Genomic DNA, 22,940 nt, shown 5'->3' on the forward strand with positions numbered 1-22,940 from the left:
ATCTGACCATTTTGCTATGTTTTACCTAAAGAAGATAATTATTCTGAGTAAAGGTAAAACTACAAATTAATGCTAAAAAATGAAGAGTTTTATGATGTGTAAGCTGAGTGACCAAGAAAGTTTGGAAGAATGACTAAAACAAAACCGAGGGAGAGCTGAGAAAGAAAGTTTTGAATTTATCTTTAAGTTTTGTTTTTACATTTGCTTCACTGACCATAAGAACAGCACTCAGACATCGTTCATCGATTCAGGTGTTACTTATTGAGTGCCTGACATAAGGCAAGCCCCGAGGAAACAGGACAAAGACGGTCTTTGCCCTCAAGGATTCCAAGTTAATATAAGGGCATGATATAAGGGCATGTTGGTGGTGGTAGGTAGGAAGTGTATCACAATAATGTGACAAATGCATTAAGACACCTAAGAGATACCTTATGTGGTCTTGGGGGTGGTATAGAGTGGGAAGAGAATTTATTATAAGCTTGAAATTTAGAGACCTATGCAAAAAGTAGTAATAGAAGAGGGGTTTTAACACTTAATCACTACATTTTGGTGGAATCTGCCCTAGAATGAGAGGTAAAATTGACCTAGCTGGTGACGAGGAACCAGTATCTCCATTGCCATTCTCCATATCTATAAAAGAAGTAAAAAAAAGTTAAGATTTTGTTTTTTCATAAAAGTTTTTTTTTTATACACTGAAAGACATGAAAAAGAAATAAAAAATATAGGAGGTGAAAAGCTTTTGTGGGTCAAAAGATAATAGGGAGACCATGACCATAACAACCAAAAACAAGCTTAAATAAGTTAAGAATAATTAACATCTAAAACTTAGAAATAAAGCAAAAGATGACAGAATGTCCTTTCAAAGTCATAACAGGTCATTGTTAAAAGGTCATCAAGGCATTATTTAATTATCTATGACAATGCATCTGTGTTTAACTTTGTTCTTTATTATTTAATGGGATTGTTGATCCTATGATTTTACATGTCCGATCAGAAATCTAAGCTCCAAAGGTTTCTGGGCAGCTGAAGAACATGAAGCAGTTTTACATCTATTAACAAATTCATTTCAGCATTCCTTTGAATGACTTTAAATTTCCATTCCTTGATTTCTACTTTGAACCAGCTGTATCATCTGATTGATTCCTTCATCCACTAATAAACTGAATTAAAATGTTGGTATATCCTTACTGTATATTTATATGAGCCATACTTTTTAACTTTTTGAAATTATCCTTCAACAAAAATCGTTATTAGCAAAGTTCAACAGGAAATATTGATGTTTTTAGACATTAGTTGATAAAAGACAATTCACAGCCCCTCTGTTACAGTAATCTGAAAACTTAATTTGCTATTGATTTACAAACTGGATCAAAAATCTGAAGTTCCCAAAGGGCTCCACCCCAAAGATAAGGCCCTAGAGGTCAAATGGTCCACCACTGCTTCAAGATCAAGTCTTATTATTGAATAAAAAATCCATTATTTTTTCTAACACTATTTTTATATGTACACAAAAACAATTTTGAAAAGATAATCACCATATCTCAGAGCAGAAAAGTATAAAATTATAAAGGACTTTCATTTCCCACTTTATACAACTGTATCATTTACATATTGGAAAATGAGCATATATTAGCTTTAATAAAACAAAACCATAAACAATAAATCCCACATTGAAAAATGTCAGTTTCATATTACTTATTTGTGATATTAATTATTCCTACTGTAACCATTTTCAATCATCATAGATAATTTGTAATGCACTATCCCATTTAAATGTTTCTTCCATTGAATAAATATTTAAAGATGGACAATAGCACCACTACACCAGCAGCATCTCTCCCCCACCAATTCACTGAATAATACTATGTATTGTGTATAGGAAATGTGTGATATACATTATCTTATTTAATCCTCAGCACTCCTTTGGAATAGATATAACTATCCTATTTCAGAGACAGAGTAAACAGAAGCTTAGACAGGATACGTTGTTTTAGTCAAGTCAAACTAGAATTTGTATCTCTGATTTCACGGCACCCAAGTCTACGCTTCATCCACTATTCCATACCACCTCTGCTCTACCATATAGTATTCATATTCAAATGCAAAAACATGAGCGAATTTCCAAGACATTTAAGGCCAGAATCACCTCATTATTCTTTTGTATAAATCTAATCTGGTCACCCAAAATTCAGAAGGTGTAAACTGCATGATGATGATGAGGGTGTGTGCCTGTTTCCACAAGTCTCTGAATCCCAGATCTGTTTCTCTGTGGAAGCCAGTCAGCATGATCACTCCTCAAAGAATTAGAAAACAAGAAGGGGCACAAAATCCTTTCCAAGTCACCTGCTGCCAGTGAAATAAGATTTGAATGGATTTGCTAATGTTTCAAAGTACTTCCTTGCAGACAGCTAAGAAATTCATAAAACCAGCCAGGAGACTTAGATTGCCTGTAAGTGTAAACAGTTATGATAGAGGAGTGACTGGCTACACCCAGAGAGCCTTTTAAAATGAGACTGATAAAAGAGAGAGGGAAAGGGCCCCTTTGATCATTCTCATGCAAATCCCCGTTAACTGACAGAAAAGTGCTTTAGGTCGTGCCATATTTTCTTTTTAAAATGCATATGGAACTAGCTTAGAAGTAATGCTCTCCTTTTGAAAAAAAAATTTTTTTTTTCTTAAATCGGAAACAATTATGGGAGTTAGACTCTTCCTCATTTTAAATAGAAATTTTCTGTGTAACCTTTTCTCTGAAAAATTCCTTCAGAGGTAAAGACAACAAAACAATGCAATTAGCTTCTGGATTTTGTTTATCAGAATGGCTCAAAGTCCCCTCGTCTTTCATGTAATCATCTTGCATGTAATCAGAAAAAAGAAGCGCGAAACATCAGCGCCAGCTGCTTCATTTCCTATTCCTTGGATTTCAATAGAGACTCACCAAATGGTTTCCCTACTCAGCTGAAGGATGGAGAAACTTGCAGTTAAGAGCCCCTTTTTTGTTGAATTTTCTGTGACCCATTTCTGTAAGCACAGTCCCTTTCTAGTTTCCTTTACTTCTCTGGCCACAAGGATGGGTCATCAGTTGTCAGGTGAGGTGAGATCCTTTGTTGGTTGCTTCGCTCTAGTTCTCTCTTCAATACTAGGAACAGGGATATAACTCGGCAGAAGATAGTGGTACGTCCCAATCAAGGAGGGAGGCAGGAGCGCCCCTGCTCAAGCCCCTCTCCCAGGCTGCAATGCTACTGCCCTTCTTCCACTTACGTGTCTTCAGGAGACGGCTTTGGCACTACCTCTCCCCGTGATAGATCGTCGTCCTTACCAGCGGGCACTGCAGAACTTTTCAGAACTTTTGACAAACTTCATCATCAGGCCCACAGAAGAGACTAGGACTTAACTGTTCTCTAATTATTTTTGGATAATTTAGTTCTCATTTATTTTTCCATTAATTGAACAGTAATTGAACGACAGTCTTTGGGGTCTTCTGGGGGACGGGCTGAAGAGGAAGACTCTGCCCTTAGGGACCTGCCGGATTACTCGGGATGGTAGATAAGTCAACAGCTTTTGCAGCTTGCTATGATAATTCTCCTCAAATTCAAATCATGCTAAACTGAACCTTGTCTCCTTCCCCCAAACTTGTTTATTCTCTTAATGGCAGTAGCAGTCAGTCTCAAAGTGACTCAGGTCTGTCCCCTTGTGGGCGGTCACTCTTGCCTCTGCCTTTTCCCCCATGCTCAGGCCCAGTTATTAATGACAAAGTCAGCACCCCCATCACCTGATAAGCATGGCTGGGCCTTCACCCACACTGTCCCTTCCCTTAACATTCTCCTTTAGTCTGGTAATATTGGCAGAAAAGAGTCTATGAGGACGAATGCAAAATATATGGAGAGTTATGCTTATTATTACTATTACTATTATTTCAAAAGACAGAAAACCCAACTCAAACCGTCTTAAATAAATGAACTCTACTGGCTAATAGGAAGTCCACGACTGGCTTCAGGTGAGGCTTGATTCGGGGTTCTGATGATGTGACCAAAATTCAGTTTCTAGCTCCATTTCTTGCTCTTCTTCCTTGGTGCTCACTCCAATTTCTAGTAGTCTCTTCCCTGTGGTTCCAAGATGGCTCCAGCAGTTTCTTTGGCTACATATGTCCTGCCTACATCCAGAAGGGATTGGAAGTTATCGAATTCTCAGAAATCTTCATGGGAATCTCATCGACTCAGGTTGGATCGGGTGTCCACCCTTGAACCGATCACTGTGGCCAGGAGAAGGGTCGTGTAGAGTGGCCAAGGCAATAAAGCTTCATTCTGGAATTGAAAGTAAGGTCACAACTACTTAAGCCATTGCAGGGAGTAACCTTTCCAAAGAAAATTCAGGGTGCTGCAGCTGGTAGGATGTGGGGATGCAGAAGAAGCAATAAACAGATGTCCCCAATAGGGCCTTTCAAGGAATGCTTTGATGACGTGATGCAGGTCTGGACTGGATGATGGCGGCCATGGGAGGTCAGTGGGATCTTCAGGTAGTCAATTCTTTTCAGATTCCTCTATCTTACTTATTGGATAGAATAATGATGAAGGGAAAAGAGAGATTTTAGAAGCTGGTAGAATGTTAAAGAATATATGGTAGTCCTTCCGGGGAGGGATTAAACTAGTGCGATGTCATGGCAAATGGAAAATTCTAGCTTAAGCAAATCCAGTAAATAATTAAATAACAGTGTATTATTGGTGTGATTAAGCCCTTTCTGGCATTCATCAAGGAACATATAGGTATTAGAAACAAGCCACTTGCTCTCTGCCCTTTGCATTTAACATATGGACTCTAGAGTAAACAAATCGATTAAGGCAATTAAGGCAAAGAAGGGCTTCCTCAAGAGGAGGATGATGTCAGAAACATACTCACCCACCTTATCACTGTGTTGTCCTAGAGAAGAATAAATGAGTTAATTGTTTAAATGTTATAATTTTTTCTTCAATTTAGTGTTATTAATAAAGATTAATGAAATCTTAAACAAATAGTTATAATCTTGAAGGACACTAAAACACCAGAATATTAGCTAGCAGGGACCAACCCGTGTGACTCATCTGATAGATGGGAAAACAGGTTGGGGGACAGACGCGACAGGCCTGAGACCACCGAGAATTGGTAGTTAAGCTACTGGTCCTCACATAGCCAATCCGGGGCTGGCTCCTCCTGCAGATGCAAGTGTTTGTTTTTCTTCCGGACTCATTTAGGATCTCAGGGGCAGCCCCTGGACAGTGTAAGCCTGGGAGCCAGTGAGTTGTTATTGTTTTTAAAAATGACTTTATTAAAGTATAATTAATATACAAAATCTGTACATGCTTAATGTATAAACTTTGATGGGTTTGGACATATACATCCATCTGTGAAACCATGGCTTCACATGCAGGAGGGACCTAAAACAGTTGAGCTCACAGAAGCCAGTGAGGTTCTTATGCACCGCCCAGAGTGGGACACGCCTTCTTTGCTCGCATAAAGACTGTTGTTCTCAACAGTGATACCACTAGATGGCAGAAAAAATCCATGTGCCTGAGAGGAGGCATCTGTTCTAAAAGTCTGGAGCTCTCAGTCTCTCTGATGAGACTAGCTCATCTGCCAGGTGAGTAAAGAGAATTAGGTATCGCTTTAGAATCAGCTCACTCCCACACCAACCCTCTCAGGAGTCAGAGGGTTAATCTCATCCTTCTTTTCATTAAAATATATTAGAAAGAAAGAATCTACTTTGAAAACTACTTTATGAAAGGCTGGAATGACCACTAGGTAGTATTTCATTATTTCCTACTAGAATTTTCTGCCTTACAGTAGAAACTGTCTGACAACCCAAAGTGACGAATCTCTAGTGTCCAGAGTGGCATCTGAAATATTTTTGGATAAGGGAGCGTTCACCTGCCTCTGAAATGAAGACGGTGGAGGCAGCTAGCTAATAATAATAGTAATAATAGTAATAATAATAATAATAATAATAATAATAATAATAAGAGCTTGTATTTGTTCCTTATCATGTGCCAGGCACTTCATATCAGCAAATTAATATTCACAATAATCACAAGTATACAGAAGCTCGGCGAGTTTAAGCAATTTGCTCAAGGTCATATAATTAGAAAAACGTAAGCAACTTAAAAAATTTTACTCATACTGCATGGAATTAACAATACGGTGCTCGATGTTAACATTGTTAGGGCTTTATGAATTCAGATGAAAAGTAATTGTCCCCTTGGCCTTGGTCATTCCAGCCTTTCATAGAGTAAAATCTTATCACTGGACCACTGGAAAGAGTGACTCTAGGAAACAGTTGTAGCTGTGCTACCCTTAGTAAGAATAAGCATACACTCTTAAGGGAGCATTGTGACAATATCTAGGCTGATGTTAGCAGAATATTTTAAACCAGGACCGTCATGCAGACTCCGGGTCACGTGCCCTTCTTTAGTGATGCAGCAGTTAGGCTGCACACCCCAGCTGCTTTGAGATGCTGCTCAAGTCTACCCGCTGCCTCCTTGAGGGCAAAACACACCCAGTCTGATGTACTTCTCTGGTTTATAACTTGATGTCCAAGAATTTTGTGCAACATAATTAGCACCCCTGGTACAGGGTGAGGGTTGTCCGTGATGTGGTGTCTTGTGTCACAGTCCTCTACCCAGAAACCATCTCTCTACTTACTGGTCCATTTCCTAAAATTTACTGTAGTAGGTTAAGATTTGTGGTAGAAAGTAAGAGAATCTAACTCTAGGATGCTCGTTAAAAAAGTGGCTATAAGATCAATTAAAGTGTACCTCAAGATGCATAGAATGGAAGGCAGCTGGACTTCAGAACATTTTCATTGTTCTTCTGATCCCTGAACTTTTCTTGCTTCTTAGTAAACATCCTGGCCACCCACAGCTCTAAAGCCCCCATATTATATGTCCTGCAACACAAGAAAATCTGACTTTTTGGCCCCAATTCCAAGTTCCTCATGAAAACATATAATGGGCTAATTCTGGGACAATATTATGTAAAGACCTTAATTTTTCCTTGTCTCAGGCCACAGCATGCCTTAGAAGTTTTTTTGTTTTGTTTTTCCCACGGTAAAGGGGCTGCTATTGCTCACTTTTAGATAACGATGTATCAGCTCTGCTAATACAACCTGTTAATTTCAAAGGACTTTATAAGTTGGCTGTAATTCACATTCTCAGAATTGGGAAATCTGTGTCTTTTGAGATAGAATAATTCTTTTTCTTTTCTCTTTTCTATTTTATTTTTCTCTCTAAAATATCAGAATGCTATTTTTCCAGGTGCCATGTGGCTCTTTGATAACACACAGGCTGCTTTAGTTGTATTTAATGAACATTATCGCCAGCTGCTCAGCTGTAAGAATTTTTTTTTTTTTCATTTTGGGGGGTGATGGAGAGCCTCTTGTAAGAAGTGCACTCTGAATGCCACAGTCTCAATCATTTATGTTCTCCTGGGTACCAAGGTCTCTGTACTGCAGGGGGCATAATCACTCCTTATTTCTCTAAGCATGTGAGCAGATAAAGTTCCTGGTAAGATTGTCAAATGGCCACAATACCTGTTCAGACCCCAGTTACCTCTTTGTATTGCCCTTTGTCCCCTTCATGTCCACCCTACTGTGATGGAAGGTTGACCTGTGGATCTTGCCTAGTTGCCTAAGAATCGAGAAATGGGACCTAAAGCTGAGGAGAAAGAGCCATCATAGACTAAATAACTACAATTAGATACCGGACTCTCAAAGAAGACTCCAAGCTGTCTCCTTCCTTGCCAGGCCCACACACACAGGTTAGGAAGAGTGGTGGTGGGGTGCTGCCCCCATGATTTTCCACTTACATTCCAGCCTTTCAAAGATTCTCCAAGACCATCCTTTATGAAGTACAGAGGCTTCAGGAAGACAGCTGGGCAACCTCTTTCCCTAGCTGGATGTATGTGTTCATACAGGACTGGCTTAAGGAGTGAGAAATAGAACTTGTGACGGGCAGCATGAAGGAAAGAAAATAGAGGGCAATGTAACCTCAGTAACTTTGTAGGGTCAAGGTCATGAGAGTGTCCCATGGATCAAGAAGAATCTACTGAAGGATGAGCTGGTCCTGGGTATCCTTGCTGGCTTTATCTTATAATTCATAGTTACTGTAAATTTCCTTTTTGTAACATAAAAAATCAATTCCAGGTGGGTTGTAGATCTACATGTGAGAGATAAAACATTAATGATTCTAGAATATAATTTAGGAGGGTATCCTCATGATTCAGTGACCGGCAACAGTCTCCTCTCCAGGACACCCACACACTCACACGGCGTAGATGCTTTACAGTGCCAGCTGCTTTACAGTTTATTTCGTACTCAGACAACCCTGCGAGGTAAAAACAACTCCCCACTTCTGAGTCTCAGAAAATTAAAATTCTACATCTGACTGGCTGCCGGCTTTGCAAACCTGATGAGTATGTGATGAGAGGTTTGATTGGAGTTCTCATCTGAGCTCTCATCTCAACCCACAAGTTTGCTGCCATGATATCTGTAGTTAAAATCAAGACTCTTTTCAAACTGAAGTGTTAGATATTCTCAAATTATGAGGAAAAAATCTAATATTCATTAAGCACCTATCATGCCGGGGACAGAGCCAGCTCATTTATACGCATCACCTTGCTCAGTCCTTACCACAGTCCTAGGAGGCAGATGCAATTATGCCCATTTTTATAGATGATGAAACTGGTCGTTAGAGAAGTTAAACATCCTGCCCGAAGTCACAAAGCTAGCAATTAGAGGAGCTAGGATTGGGATCCAGGTGGTCATCTTTATTTACTATCCATGAAGCAAAAAAGGTAGAGGTTATTTGGCTTAGAAAGTTCCCAGAACATACGCTACCCACTGCTGGCCTCCACTATGGGACACTCTCGGTTTTCCCTCCATGTAACTACAGGGCTTCCATGTTCTTCCTTTTCAACAGCCATTCAAAGGATTATTTTCCAGTTAGACTGAAAGATGGTTAGGGCTGGATTCATTTGGCTTTTGGAATTTTTTTGCTGGATGATTTTAAATGTCATGTCTAGCTGCAGAACTATAGATGTTGTATGCTTGATGTTTCAGAACAGTGCTCAGTGCTTTGTTTAGAAACAGATTTAAATCTTCAATTTTATAAGAGTCATAGAAATGGAATAAATATAGAAGAGTGCCATGGGACATAGCATTATATTTATTTTGTTGTTTTAGGAAATATTTCTTTATTGTCTAAAAATAAAGGTTCAGAAGCAGAAAGCATATCACTGACGATAATCATTTATTCTACTCTGATTCAAACCTTCATATTATTTGTCCTTCCTATTCTCTTCCATGATTATAGACAAACATTTCTGTGAAATCTGTTTTTCATTCAGTCTATGTCTGCGTGTCTGTCTATCTCTGTAAACATCCAACACTCAAGATAAGAAGTAGGTGGTAGAAATGCGATTGCTGACTTGAAGATGGAGAGGACCATGTGAACATCACAAGAAGGAAATGAATTCTGCCCCCTTCTCTCCTTCTATAATCCAGAATTGTAGAAAAGGTTCTTCCCTTAGAAACGGGAGTGAACTTGATGGGCAGTGATTGCCACCCCTACGGGAAAGTCTCATATACATTATCACAAATTAACTTCAGAGAGAAAGATGCTGGGATAGTAGGCAAAAACTGGAAATGGTCAGCCCTGGATTGATAAACCTATCCATGACTTTAATAGGAAATAGTCTTGTATTTTAAATTATTTTAGGTGTTTGGTTGACAGTCACTAATGAGTGTAGCTCCTTTGAGAAGTTGTTAATCCTGGATTGGGAGCCAGAAAATAATAAAGTTATGTGGCTGCTGAACTATTTATTAAGAAGGATGAATCTAGTCGTGAGAAATTTAGAAGCTTGGGAATGCAGGGTGGTGGTAACCTGTTGAATTAGTGTATTTCTTTGAACTTTTAGCTTACCTCAGGGAGAAACATGGCAGGGTGAGCCTAGAGGCAAAGTTTGTTCAGATCTCCCTGTGAGGAAGGACAGCCAATAAATCACAGAATGTTTGAAGAGGGCAGTCTCCCTGGACCCAGAAACTTCAGGTGGCAGGACCTGCGAGAATATGCCAAGTCTGTGGCGTCTGTGCCAGAAAGAGGACAATAGCTAACTAACATCAGACAGCTTCGGTTTGATGGGTGGGAACTGGAGTTAAATTTTAAAAAGTGGTACCTGAAACACCACTTGTTGGTTTAACATACCTATTCTTGATGAAGGGGTCTGTTTTTTTTAACTTTTGTTTCACATGTTATTTAAGGATAACATAAGTATTTGGCTAAAGATAAGGTTTTTTTTCTTAATTAAAATGAATTTTATTGAAAAACAAAAGCAGCAAAGTAACAAGAAGACCTGACGAAATTAACTGGGTTTGAAATTAGATTTTGGTGGGTTTGAAACCTTGATTTGCCATTTCTTAGCTGGGTAACCTTAGTCAGATTACTTATTTTGGTTTCAGCCTTCTCATTTGTAAAATTGGTACAATGATATCTATTTTTATGGTTGTTGTAAAAAATGGATGACATATAGTAAATGAAAAACCCTAGTTCAGTGCCTGAAACTTAGTATGTAATCAATAAACAGTTTTGTACAAATGAATATTACTTCTCTTGGTTACATACATCAAGCAGTTATATTTACCCCTGAGTCCCTTCTCCCTGGCTGGCACCATCCTTTCTAACAAATACAAAACTTATAGGTATAGAGTTTATGAAGAAACAACTAATTTCTTGATAACTTATTTGGTAAATGTATGGTATTTTATTAATAGCAAATTCACTGCTCGCAGCTTCAAAACTTATGTTAAGTTACTTTCATTAACTTTCCTATTCCCATCATAAAATGCTAGAGAGATCTGTATTGAGTAACAATTAGAATTAGTGAGAGATCATGACCAAGTCTTTAACACCTCATAACAAGAGGAAAGTTGGACACCTCTGGGGAGGAAAGAAAGCCCTCTTTTACCTCCGTTAACCAGGTGAAACCCCAGTATTCTGCCTGAATAACAAAAATAATTGAAGTTGCATATATATGTCACAAGAAAATAGATACTTCTTTGAAAATTTACTTTAAAAATAACTCAAGAGATGTGTAGGTGTAGTCACAACATCAAAACTCAATTTCATAAGGGACAGCTTGAGAGAGAGAGAACTCACTGTACTGAAAGGGTGGGAGAATCTAGGCCATCTCATTCCACCTAACTCCCAGTTCCCAGAGCTCAGTGCCCTGGCATGGAGGTGAGGTCTGCAAGGCACTGGTGGGACTCAGCTCTGTCTGTGCTCAACTGAGCTAGCCCACGACCGGGTCCACTGTAGACAAAGCTGATGGCTATATTTCAACCAATTTATCTCTTTATTCTATCCTATTCTTGTTGACACTAATATTTGCAGCCAGAGATAAAGGTCCTTAAATACTTTCTACAGCATTTCATTGTTTTGCAAAATCGGAATAACACCAAAGAGGGCTGTGGCTGCAAAAATTGAAAAATGACTCTGCATAGCTTAAATGTAAAAGGAAGTTATTTCAAGATTACTGGGTAGCTCATCAGATTGAAAGAATTGGAAATCAATTAGGCACAATATCAAGGCAGCTCTAAGAATCCAGTGGCAGAAGTGATTGGTCAGTCTCCTTTGAAGAACAGTATCCAAATGGCTTAGATTCAGCTCCATTCCCATGGTGTGTCATTCCTCTTGAGACTCAAGTTCTGGGAAAGGATGTCGAATTGTGGGGAGGGGAAGAGTCTAGGGCACTGTGACTGACACGACCGAAGGCATTGATTCGTTTTGCAAAGAAAAACCAGAACACTGTTACTTAAAGCACATTAGAAGTATTCTGGACAGGCAAAACCCGACTACAAGTCACATCACACTGGCAGGTAATGATTTTTCCTGGAGTAAAGCTTTCCCAGTAAATCAGTTGCTAATGATGAGTGAAGTATAACAGTAGCTAATTATCTGACCAACGCCTCACTCTTATTAGAGCTCATCAATGGCAGGCCACTTTGGCATAGATGATTTTACAAAAAAAGGAAAAAAGAGAAACGAGTAAGGAAGAAGAGGCAGAAGGAGGGGGAGGGCAGAGAGGAAGGAAGAGAAAAAAGTGGCTCAGATCATAGCCTCCGTAACCCAGTGAAGGCTAAGGTGGTAGGATAACTAAAGTCCTTACGTCTGCTCTGCGTACAATGCACTTGACACAATTCTCTTGTCATGCCAGGTGGTGGATGGAAGAACATACAGAGAGCCTGTGCCCAGAAAGAAATTTTTCTAGCTTAGCCTTGTCTACCGGAAGTATAACACCAGCCACAGAAGTAATTTTAAAAGTTCTAGTAAGGGACGTTAAAAGATAAGGAAAAAGTAATAGGTGAAAATATTTTAATAATATATTTAAGTCATTATGTCCAATGTAAGTTCAATATGTTATCAATAGAAAATGTGAATGACATGTTACCTTTTATTCATACTATATCTTTGAAACCTGGTGTGTACTTTACAATCTAGCATGTCAGACTAGCCACATTTCAATCGCCACACGTGGTTAGTGGCTACCAGACCAGACAATAGAGGTTCAGGAGAGTCTGACATTCTGGCTTCACTTGGAAACTTCATCGTAATCGTATGATTATTGTACAATTGTATCTGGGGGGCATGAGAGTAAGGTGTTTTGGTTTTCTTTTATTTTAAGCAAAAATAAAGGCAAGCACACCTTTTTCATTCCGTGTTTACCCAACTAAGATGGCTCGCTTTTGTTTCTGATTCACACTGTAATTATTATTTTCCAGTCCTTGTTCTGAGGAGAAATCAATGTTCTGCAAAATTTCAACCATGCTTACTTGGAGACAAAAGGGAGGACCCCTAAACAGAGGAGGAACACGAGACCAGATGAGACTAAGTAACTCGCCCAAAGATTGCAGGCTAAATGCTTGCCAGGCTGGGATCGGAGTCTCGTTTGTCTCGTCTGCAGTGCGGCTATCATTCTGCATCCTACTCGCTGGGAGGGTAATCGGGCCCATTTCTCCAAGTCTTCACTCCTTTGCTATAGATCTTGGTGTGTAGCTTACTGCTCCCTGAACCTCCAAGTGAGCATGGTGGTCAAAGGACAGCCGCCCTGCCCTGGGAGGATAAGAAATGACAGTAGGACTAAGAGGAAGCTGCCTCTGCTTCTTTGTCTGCTCTGCACAAAGGCAGTCAGTTACATCTACTTCCTTAGCAATTTTGTGGCCTAATGACTAAGCATTTGATGATGTGCACATTTTAAAGCTTCATTCTCTTGCTTACAGAGAAGCCATCTGTGGGGCACAGGGGAGCTTGGAGAATGACTCTGTTTTTATTGGACTCACGTGGCTCCAACTCAGAGGCTGGTGTGGATCATTTGTAATATTTTTTAAACAGCAGTTTTTTTCTCAGTATGAGCATAATATATGCTTAATGCAGAAAATTCAGGAAACAATAGGTCTGTATCACAAACACAAATAAATAAATAAAAATCATCTGTATTCCTGGCAGTCAGGAAAAAAAAAAAAAGGCTCAAAATTTTGAATTTTCATGTATTTTCTTCTGGTGTTTCTCCTCCCCCCACCCAAATATATGCATATAACATATAGAGTTTATTGTTTTAATGAGATTATACTGTACAATTTGTTTCATAACCTACTTATTTTCACCCTTTGCCTCATTGAGTCCTCTGGGTAAATTTTGGTTTCTGGTGATTCTCTTGGATCTCCAGGGTTGCTTCACACAGCTCCTTTCTCACTGGCCTCATGATCCAGCTGAGGCTGGGCCTGGTGCCCTGGGTCGCCCTGGAGAGGACGCACAGACCGGCCACTCTCACTCCCATTGGCTCTTGAGGAACGAAGGACTGAGTATTTCGACAGGTCGAATTTTCAGAGTGTATGAAGGCTTGCTGTGGCCTGTTGGACAGTTGCGTACATGGCTGGAAGCATGTCTAAGAGCTTCTGTGGGTGTGGAAGAAGTGTGTTTAGCACTCTGGGGCTCTACAGGGAATGTCGGAGGGAAACGATGAGTTCATCATGTGTGAAGAAATGCATGTCCTCAGCCCACTTTGCAATGGGCAGACATGCTTATGTGAAATCTAAGACCTTGCCATCTAGCCAGCACATGGCTGGTCCCCTCTATCCCACAACTAACCCCAACAGATCCAAGACAGTCCAGGCAACAGATGGTGAGACCTAGCTTTCCCCGCTTTGGGGACACAGAACCCACGCAGGCCTTCGGAAGAGGCGTGGGTTGTCCAGGTGGTACGGGGGGTCGGGGGCAGTAGGCAGTGATGTGGATGCATGCCTGTCCCTGTGAGTTCACATTCCTACTCTTTGCTGGAGCAAACACTCAAGAAGCAATTAATTAAATCTTCACACTAACAAGCGCCAAGGAACAGTAAACATTTCTTTCACTAGTTTTTTCACAGATACATTTGTTGACCTACTCCCAAAATTTATCATAACACGTTGTGCTGATGACTGCAACAGAGAAGCAAGGGGAGAGAGATTTTTCAGTTTGCTAACACATGAATAGTGGTGTCTCTGTCTTTTTCTTTACTTAAAAAAAAGGTGCTGTCTACAAATAGAGAAGATGGCGCGAGTGTATGCATAGATAATGATATGAATTTTGCTCTTCATTTGTTTAGGAAAATCAGCTCTGTTTCAAAGAAGATATTTAAAGAAAAACAAAAACGCTTCTTCAGAGTACTTCTCTCCTGTTGATCACCTTCTGATTATTGACAGTGAGCTTTGCCAATTCCCTTTTCCCAGAAACTTTGTGCTCCTGTCAGGATTCTCTCCAGCAGTGTTCGGCAGAAGTATTGATTGTTCTTTCCCTCAGCAGAAGAACAGCCAAGCCCACCTTCAGCGAGGCCACTCTGGCTCTTGAATGTTCAACATTCTATCATTTACATACTGTGTGATTCTGGGCAAATCCCAGCACCTCCAGGAGCCAGATGCCTCACCTGCAAGATGGGGATGATGCTATCTGCTTCATGCGGCACGGTGTGGGTACCACGAGGTTGCAAATGTGGATGCTCCCAAGAAAGTGCACAGCTTATAAAAACCTCCAATTAAACGTATCATCCTTTTCTCACTCAGAACATAAGTAAAAAAATCCTACCATTTATCAAGCACATGATGTGTGCCAGGCGTCTAACCGGGGTGTTGTTTAATCCTTGGAACATCAGAGCAATCCGATGAAGGGAGCGTTACAAACTCATTTTGCAGATGAGGAAAATGAAATTCAGGAATTTGGTTCTGCTCCCTTCCCTAGAAATGAAAGAGCCGAAACTGAAAGTCGGATGCGTGTACTTAGGAATGGAGCATCTCAAGCACTGCACTAGAGTTCTTTCTCAGAGGAAGATCTTGTCTGATAACATCCTAAACTAGTGTGTGTGTGTGTGTGTGTGTGTGTGTGTGTGTGTGTGTGTGTGTGTGTGTACATGTTACTACTTGGGAGTTAAATATGAGTAAATGGTAGACACTCAAAAACACTACTTTCTATGAGTGGAAATAAAAGTCAAGGAATAAAAGTTAGGAGACGCTGCCTGTTTCCCAGACCTCTATGCTTCACAGCAGGTGGAGACCCAGAGCTGCCCCTGGTTCCCTTCTGCCTGGCGGTATACTCCCTCTCAGAGGAGAGGAACCCAGAGTGCCAGGTCCCTGGGATCCTCTGCCCTTCAGAGGCACCTGACCACTCAGTCCCTTGCTACACCAACTCAAAAGTTCACTGGAGAGGTCGCAGCACACGCTACAAAGCAGCGTTTACTCCCACGCCGACTTAGAGAAGTAGTGAGCAACCACTAAGAGACAGTCCTTCTCCACATGATCAACACATGCCACCTGGGCTTTGACCCTTTCTTTGAGAACAGCCTGTTTATTTTCATTATTTCACTAATACACAGTGCTTTCTCTGCCACAAAAATGCTCCGAGAACCTTTTCTTTGAATCAATGAATTCCTTCTTCGGTCAAGCCCTGTGCTAGAAGCTGGGGATTCAGTGGTGGCCAAAACAGGTGATGTGGATATTAAAGACAATATTTCAAATCAGTATTTTTAAGAGATCTATGCACAGTTAAGAGAAATACAGAATGCTATGTAAACACATGATAAGGGAGCTTAAAAGAACCCAGGAAGTGTGTGTGTGGGGGCGGGCAGGGGGGTTGAAGGATAATAATTTCCTATTGCTGCTATAATACTTTACAGTATACCCGATGACTTAAAACAAATCTATGGCCAGAAGTCTGAAATACGTCTCAAGTCAAGGGCTAAAGTCAAGGTTCTGGCTGGGCTGTGTTCCTCCTGGAGGCTCTAAGGGAGAATCGAGGTCCTTATCTTTTCTAGTAGTTGCTTCATTCCTTGGTTTGTGACTCCCAGACAGTAACCGCATCACTTCCACCTCTGCCTCCATCATCGCATCTCCTTCTCTGACTCTCCTGTCTTCTACTTTCCTTGATCAGGACCCCTAGATTTCATTGGCACCACCTAGATAATCCAGGATAATCTTCCCATCGCAAGATACTTAATTTATTCACGTCTGCAAAGTCGCTTTCGCTATGTAAGGTAACATATTCACAGGTTTCAGGGATTAGGATAGAGACATTGTAAGTAGGCCATTACTCTGCCTAGCCCATGGATTAAAGGAGGAGTTAAAGAAAAGGCAACCGGAAGATACAGTATTCAGAAGAATTCTCAAGGAAAAAGTAAGCGGGAAGGAGGTGTAGTGAGCAGCAAGAACACACCATCCAGAGAGAATGTCTCATGGAAAAGTCCAGAGGAAGACAGAGAATGAGAACACAGGAGCTCGAGACCAACTCATGAAGGATTTGACTGTGTTCTCAGACGACTGAGGAAGAAAGATTTAGGTAAGGAAGGGGTGGTCTACATTTGTGCTTTAAAAGATGACTTCAGTGGTTCTCTGGGGAATCAGATTACAGGGCAAGAATGAATTCTGGGAGGCCATGGCAGTGAGAGGGAAGAGAAGATGGTGGCTTGTACAGGATGGTGGAGTCGGATTCAGAAGATATTTAAGAGGTGGAGTCCACTGAGATAGGCGATAGATCACTGGGTGGGTGAAGGTGAGGTGTCGGGGTGACCTCGAGGCTTCTGGTGTGAACATCTGGTAGACTGGCAATAACTACATGAAGACAGAAAGCTTTAAAGGAACAGAAGGTATGTGGTGAGAGTTCATGAATAAAATTTTAGACTAACTTAAGTTACCTTTTTGACATTCGAGTTCATCTGTTGAGTAGGCATACTGATATGGAATAAAAGTCAAGGCTAAACCTGTTTTAGAGACATTTATCAGGCAGTATGACGTACTGTAAGAGATATGATTTGGAAGCAAAGGTTTACCAGAGCATGTTTTTCCAACAACTCTCTATGTGACTGGATCGAGTCACATAAATCCTCAGAGCCTCAGTTTCTTCATCTTTAAAATTAGTAGTAAAATTTCTTGTCCTGCTGATAATACCAAGTTGTTCTGAGAATCAAATTATAAGGTAAATGTAAAGTGCTTTGTAGCCTTTAAATGCTTTATAAATGTTATTTTGATGCTTTTTAATAGAAATACTTATTAGGATACCTAAATTCTGAGAAAGCATATTACCATTGTTGATTATAAAATAATCCTAATCACATTTAATATTTTTTTTCTCTCCACATGGTTTAAATAATCCCACTTCCTAAATCTTCTGAGATCCACATTCTAATTGTTTGATCACTTCAGTGGACAGAGCTACTCCTGTACAAAATCCCTAGGAAAGTAGGGAGAGGTAGGAGTCATGTGATGAGGCAACAGGAGATTGCTCAGGGGAGAGGAGGTCAAGAGAACGTTCCTTGAGTGTCTACTATCTGTGTGTATCTCATACTGCCTTAAAAGATGGGTGTTCTCTTTCAAATGTGCTGTTAAGGAAGCAGACTTTTTAGGGTAGTCATTGACTTTGTTAAGAACACTCAACTGGTGGGTGGTGCAGCCAGCAGCATCCGGTGCCCATGCTCTCCCACCATGCTCAGGGGAACTTTGGTGCCCTTTTGCCCCCCCGGAGGTGCTCACTGAGATGACACTATTTTGGTTTCAAAAAAGAATCCTGACTGGTACTCACTAAAGTTTTAACTTAGCTATGAGGTTTTCATCTCAGAGCAGAGCTCCTTGAAGATGAAAATTCGCTTTCGTTGTCATTTTTTAATAATCAGAAAATTCCAGTAGATATAAAATACAAATTTTTAAAACTGAATCAAATGACCCCTCTCAGTGTCATTTCTATTACAAAAAACAACTCAGAAACGGCAATGTTCCCTCTGGCAGTATTTCAGATGGAGAGAACTTCCAGAAGAGCAATTAATGGAGTGCATTCTGGAGTCTAAGGGAGCACTGTCAAATCCAGCTCCCTACTCCATTGACTCATAACTCTTGCTGAGGCTGGAGCTCTTCTCTAGAAGGCACTTTTCCAAGTTCTGCATCTGCCCCTGCTCTTGGTGAACACAACGAGGCTTAAATTCTGTAGTCTGCCAAGATATGGAGTCATATTTCCCCTCTGCTTTCTTTCCTCAGAAAAAGCAGTTCAATGCATGAAATTAAAAAATGCAGCAGATGCCTGCATTTTCGTTTGTAGCAGCGAAGTCTGGGATACTTGCCCTCCTATAGCAATTAGGCTTCTTAATTGCTCACTTCAATCTCCAGTAATAACTTACATCTTAAAATGATTTCTAATGTGACATTTTCCTGTATAGATACAAGATAAGATGCTGACGCTCACTTTGCATTTAAGAAGAAGTTGTGACTGCAGCACTTGTAGCTTTGGAAGATATAGGGAAATAAGTCATCGTTGCATAATTTATTCCCAAAGCCCATTATAACAAAAAGCCTCTGATAATTCAAGTTCATATTAAATTTCTGCCATTCAGACAAAAAACAATTTGGGCAAATAAGTGCTCATTAAAATTTATTTAGAGGGAATAGTTTCCATCAGGATGTTTCATTATTTAAGAAGAAAATAAAAGCCTATGCGGTAATATATAATGCTCACACCAACATGGCATTTCAGATAAATTACATTTGGATAAAGATAAACGTGTTTGGGTTTGGAAGACTGATTGATTCTTGCAGGTACTATAGTTGCATAATTATAAGCCAGGTTGAAAGAAGTTACTAAAAAACAAGGATGAGCCCAAAGAAATCCACCAACAAGCTAATACAAAAATTATTCCATGCTGGCCTAATTTTTGTTCCTTTTGGAATTGAGGTTTTGGGCCTCCATACCAGGGGAACAGGCCCATGTGCATTATTGGGAGTCTGTGGGTAGTTAAACGGCTAGACAGGTAGCATAATGGGTGAATGGGGAATGGGCACCCTGAAGAATACCTGCCCTAACTCGGTGTACCACATGCCATTATTTTTAAGGCACAGAAAGGATGACTTGGTCCAGATTTGGGGTTTGGCCAACCAGTGAGCGGTAATGAAATTTAAGGAACCTACACTTCTCTCTTAAGGAGTTGCATTTTCTACTCACAAGTTTGGTTTGATAACTTCCTTTCATAATGCCTCACAGCCAGCTTAGTTCTCAAGATGCCCACCTTCTGCGTCAAGTCCCTCTGCCCAGGGACTCAGATGATTTAGCTTTCTAAGTTCCGGTACTGATTCTAATGTGTATGTGTGGGTTTCCCCACATCAACGAGCAATTCTCAGATATCAGCTAGGTGTCCTACAGTTCGACTCCATTCTGACACTATCTACCCAGAGACAACATCAGACAGGTTCAGGGTTCAGTCCTACAAGACTGCCCCCCATCCCCAATTTCAGATACCCATCGTAGGCCTAGTTTGTTACTTGCATTTTTGACCATTTGGCTATAAATCAGAGGTTCCCAAGACCTCCTTCTCAGGTTTGATTAACTTGCTAGAGTGGCTCACAGAACTCAGGAGAAACATTTTACTTACTAGGTTGCTGGTTTATTATAAAAGGATAAAACTGTGGAAGAGCCAGATGGAAGAGATGTGCAGGGCGAGGCCCGGGTAACCTGTGGAGCTTCCGCCCTCTCTGGGGTGCCACTCTCCCAGCACCTCCACACCGCCAACCCAGAAGCCTCTGAACCCCGTCCTTTTAGGTTTTTATGGAGGCTTCATTTTATGGAGATTGATTAAATCACCGACCAGTGGCAATTGATTCAAACTCCATCTCTTCTATCCTTCCTAGAGAAGTTCAAACCCTCTACTTCTGTGGTTGGTTCCCCTTCCTTTGGTTACCTAAGGGCTTTCCAAAAGTCACCTCATCGACATAATAAAAGATACCTTTATTGCTCTTATCACAGGAAATTCCCAGGGTTTTAGGAGTTATGACTTAGGAACAGGTCGAAGGCCAAATGTGTTTCTTATTATAAGTCACAATATCACACTTTCTATCTCCCTGTTCAAGTCTCATGAGTCTCCTTTCTGCCTCCACATCTTCCCCAAGTGGTATCCTCTGTCCACGGCTTCCCTGGTTATCCTTGTCTTTTTGTTGTTCCCTCTGCTCCTGGAATCCAACATGTTCACCCTTTATCTAGCAGGAAGCATGTGGATACATCGACCTTTTCTACCAATTGCAGTTCCAGCTCTTTTCTTACTTCCCAGACCACGTGACTGCATCCAGCTGAGCCAGAAGAAAGAATGAGCACAGCCCAGGCAGGGAGAGCACTCACTGCAGGATCACTCAAAGTTTTGAGACCTGGGTCAAGGAATTCCATTAACTGCTTCAAGCTTCAATTTCATCATCTATGGAATGGGCATAGAAAATACCTTCCAGGGAAATTTTGGAGATGAAGTGAGATAATGTATAGGAAAAGGCGAGTAAGTTGCTATTGATTCAGCATTCATTAAGCAACACCTTACGTGTTGTATAATACACAGTGTTTCCTGGTGCTTGTTCTTATCCTCACAGTCTGCCGTCTGGAATGTATGCTGTCAGCAGTCAATTAATGTTAACTGAGAATGACACTGCTAAAAAAACAAATATTTTCTTTATTCTGTGTATTAAATAGTTACCTTCTTCTTTACTCAATTGTGTATATGATCGACATTCATTTAAAATTCTAAGTAGGCTGCCTGCCATAGTTTAGAATTTCTGAACGACAAGGGCCAAATCAGGTTATCTCATACAAAGAAGCATTTGGTAAAAGCTTCTGATGAATTTCAACCTCATGTCATTTAGCGTATATTAGGAGGAAGTCTCATATACCCCATTCACAGAGTAATGTTTGAGATATTTAAGATATGAAATATGTGCTTATTCAACTCAAATAGACAGTTGCTCTAAGTTAAACATCGATATCATTCTCTTTCATATTATTTCCCAAGTTAACTATCTGCCGGCTAACTTAAACTTCAACAAGAATAATCATGGAATGTTGTAAGACCTACAAGGTAAAATAAATTTTTGTTCTAGACAGACGATTAGAACTTTCCTTTTTCTTCTACTTTCAAAAAAAATCATTGATTGTATTTACTTGAAAAGTCTGATTCCTCAGGGAAACAAAGTTGATAGCAAGATTTAGATATGCGCTTTTCAGAAATATCAAAATAAAGTGGAAAAGAGGAAATCAAGATATTTAATTTTTCCCAAAATATTTCTGCAAAACCTGGAGCTCCAAGTCCCATGCTTCTAGTGGACTACTCCTCATATTTACATGCTGACACACTACCAAGGGCCCAGTTTTGCACTGCCACGTTCTTTTATAGGAGTCAGGCTTGGGAAAAATAATGAGGATATTCTAGGACCTGTCCTACAGGTAAGGTCAGTGACACCTTTTCAGTCATGAAGACAGGAAACGCTGAGATCTTAGAGAACCTTCAGACACCTATATCTTCAGATACCTAAACCCTCCTAACTAACATATGTTTAGTTTTAATTTTAAAGCCTTAACTTTAAGACTCAAATTGAGTTTTATTCTCATAGGAGATGCTCATTAAAGTCAAGTGTTATTTATTTTATTCTTGTTCAACGGTTATTTTCAATTCAACTGCTGAACTTGACATTCATTCTTGTTAATGCTCAATTTAGTTCACTCGCTGTGTCTGAATGCAGACACAATGGGGAATTAAAACAACAGGTGAGTGTTTTTCTTTGTAATAAACTTTTATTCCCCTTTAATCCTGAGATTTTTCTCAGACTATATCTTCATTTTTTTATTTTATTTTATTTTTTTACAGCTATGTGGCTGGGAAAGAAAATATACTTTTGGAAATTATGCACAGAACTACGGAGAAAGTACAACTGGTGTAACTTAGCAGTGATCAAGATAAACAAATGATGTTTCCCCCATCTATCATGCACACTTCAAATTCACTTAAATAATGAACGGAAAATTTAACTGTTTATAGAGGCCAAAAATAAAGAAAGATTATCGTTTCTTCAGGAAATTCAACTGAGACCCCATAAAGTCAATGTCATACAGGTAAAGACATACAAGTTACAACAAATCTATAGTAGACTCAACAAAACCTAAAAGTGGGTCTCACCAGGAACAAAGTAATCTGTTGGTATTTTTAACTATGAGCTAGGACAAAAGTCAGCTCTCTAGAGGAAGATAATATAGAGTCTCTTTCACAATATCTAGCATGCAATAAAAAAGTTACCATACATGATAAGAAGTGTTTCCAATAGATAAAATAGCCAATAGAAACAGACCCAGACCTAGAGTTGGCAGGCAAGAGCTTCAAAAAACTAAATAATATATAAAAATAAAGAAAAGATAAACATAAAATTGAATATTTTAATGCAGAACTGTGACCTATAAAAAAGAACCAAATGAATTTTCTAGAAATAAAATACAGTGTTTGAAATAAGGAACTCATTGAATGGGTTTAACTGCAGAATGAACACAACAGAAGCAGAATCAGTAAATGCAAAGAAATATCAAAGCAAAGGTCAATGTACATTAAGTATAAAG

Source organism: Pteropus medius, unplaced genomic scaffold (genome assembly GCF_902729225.1).
Source record: "Pteropus medius unplaced genomic scaffold, Ma_sr-lr_union100, whole genome shotgun sequence".
NCBI lineage: Eukaryota > Metazoa > Chordata > Mammalia > Chiroptera > Pteropodidae > Pteropus > Pteropus medius.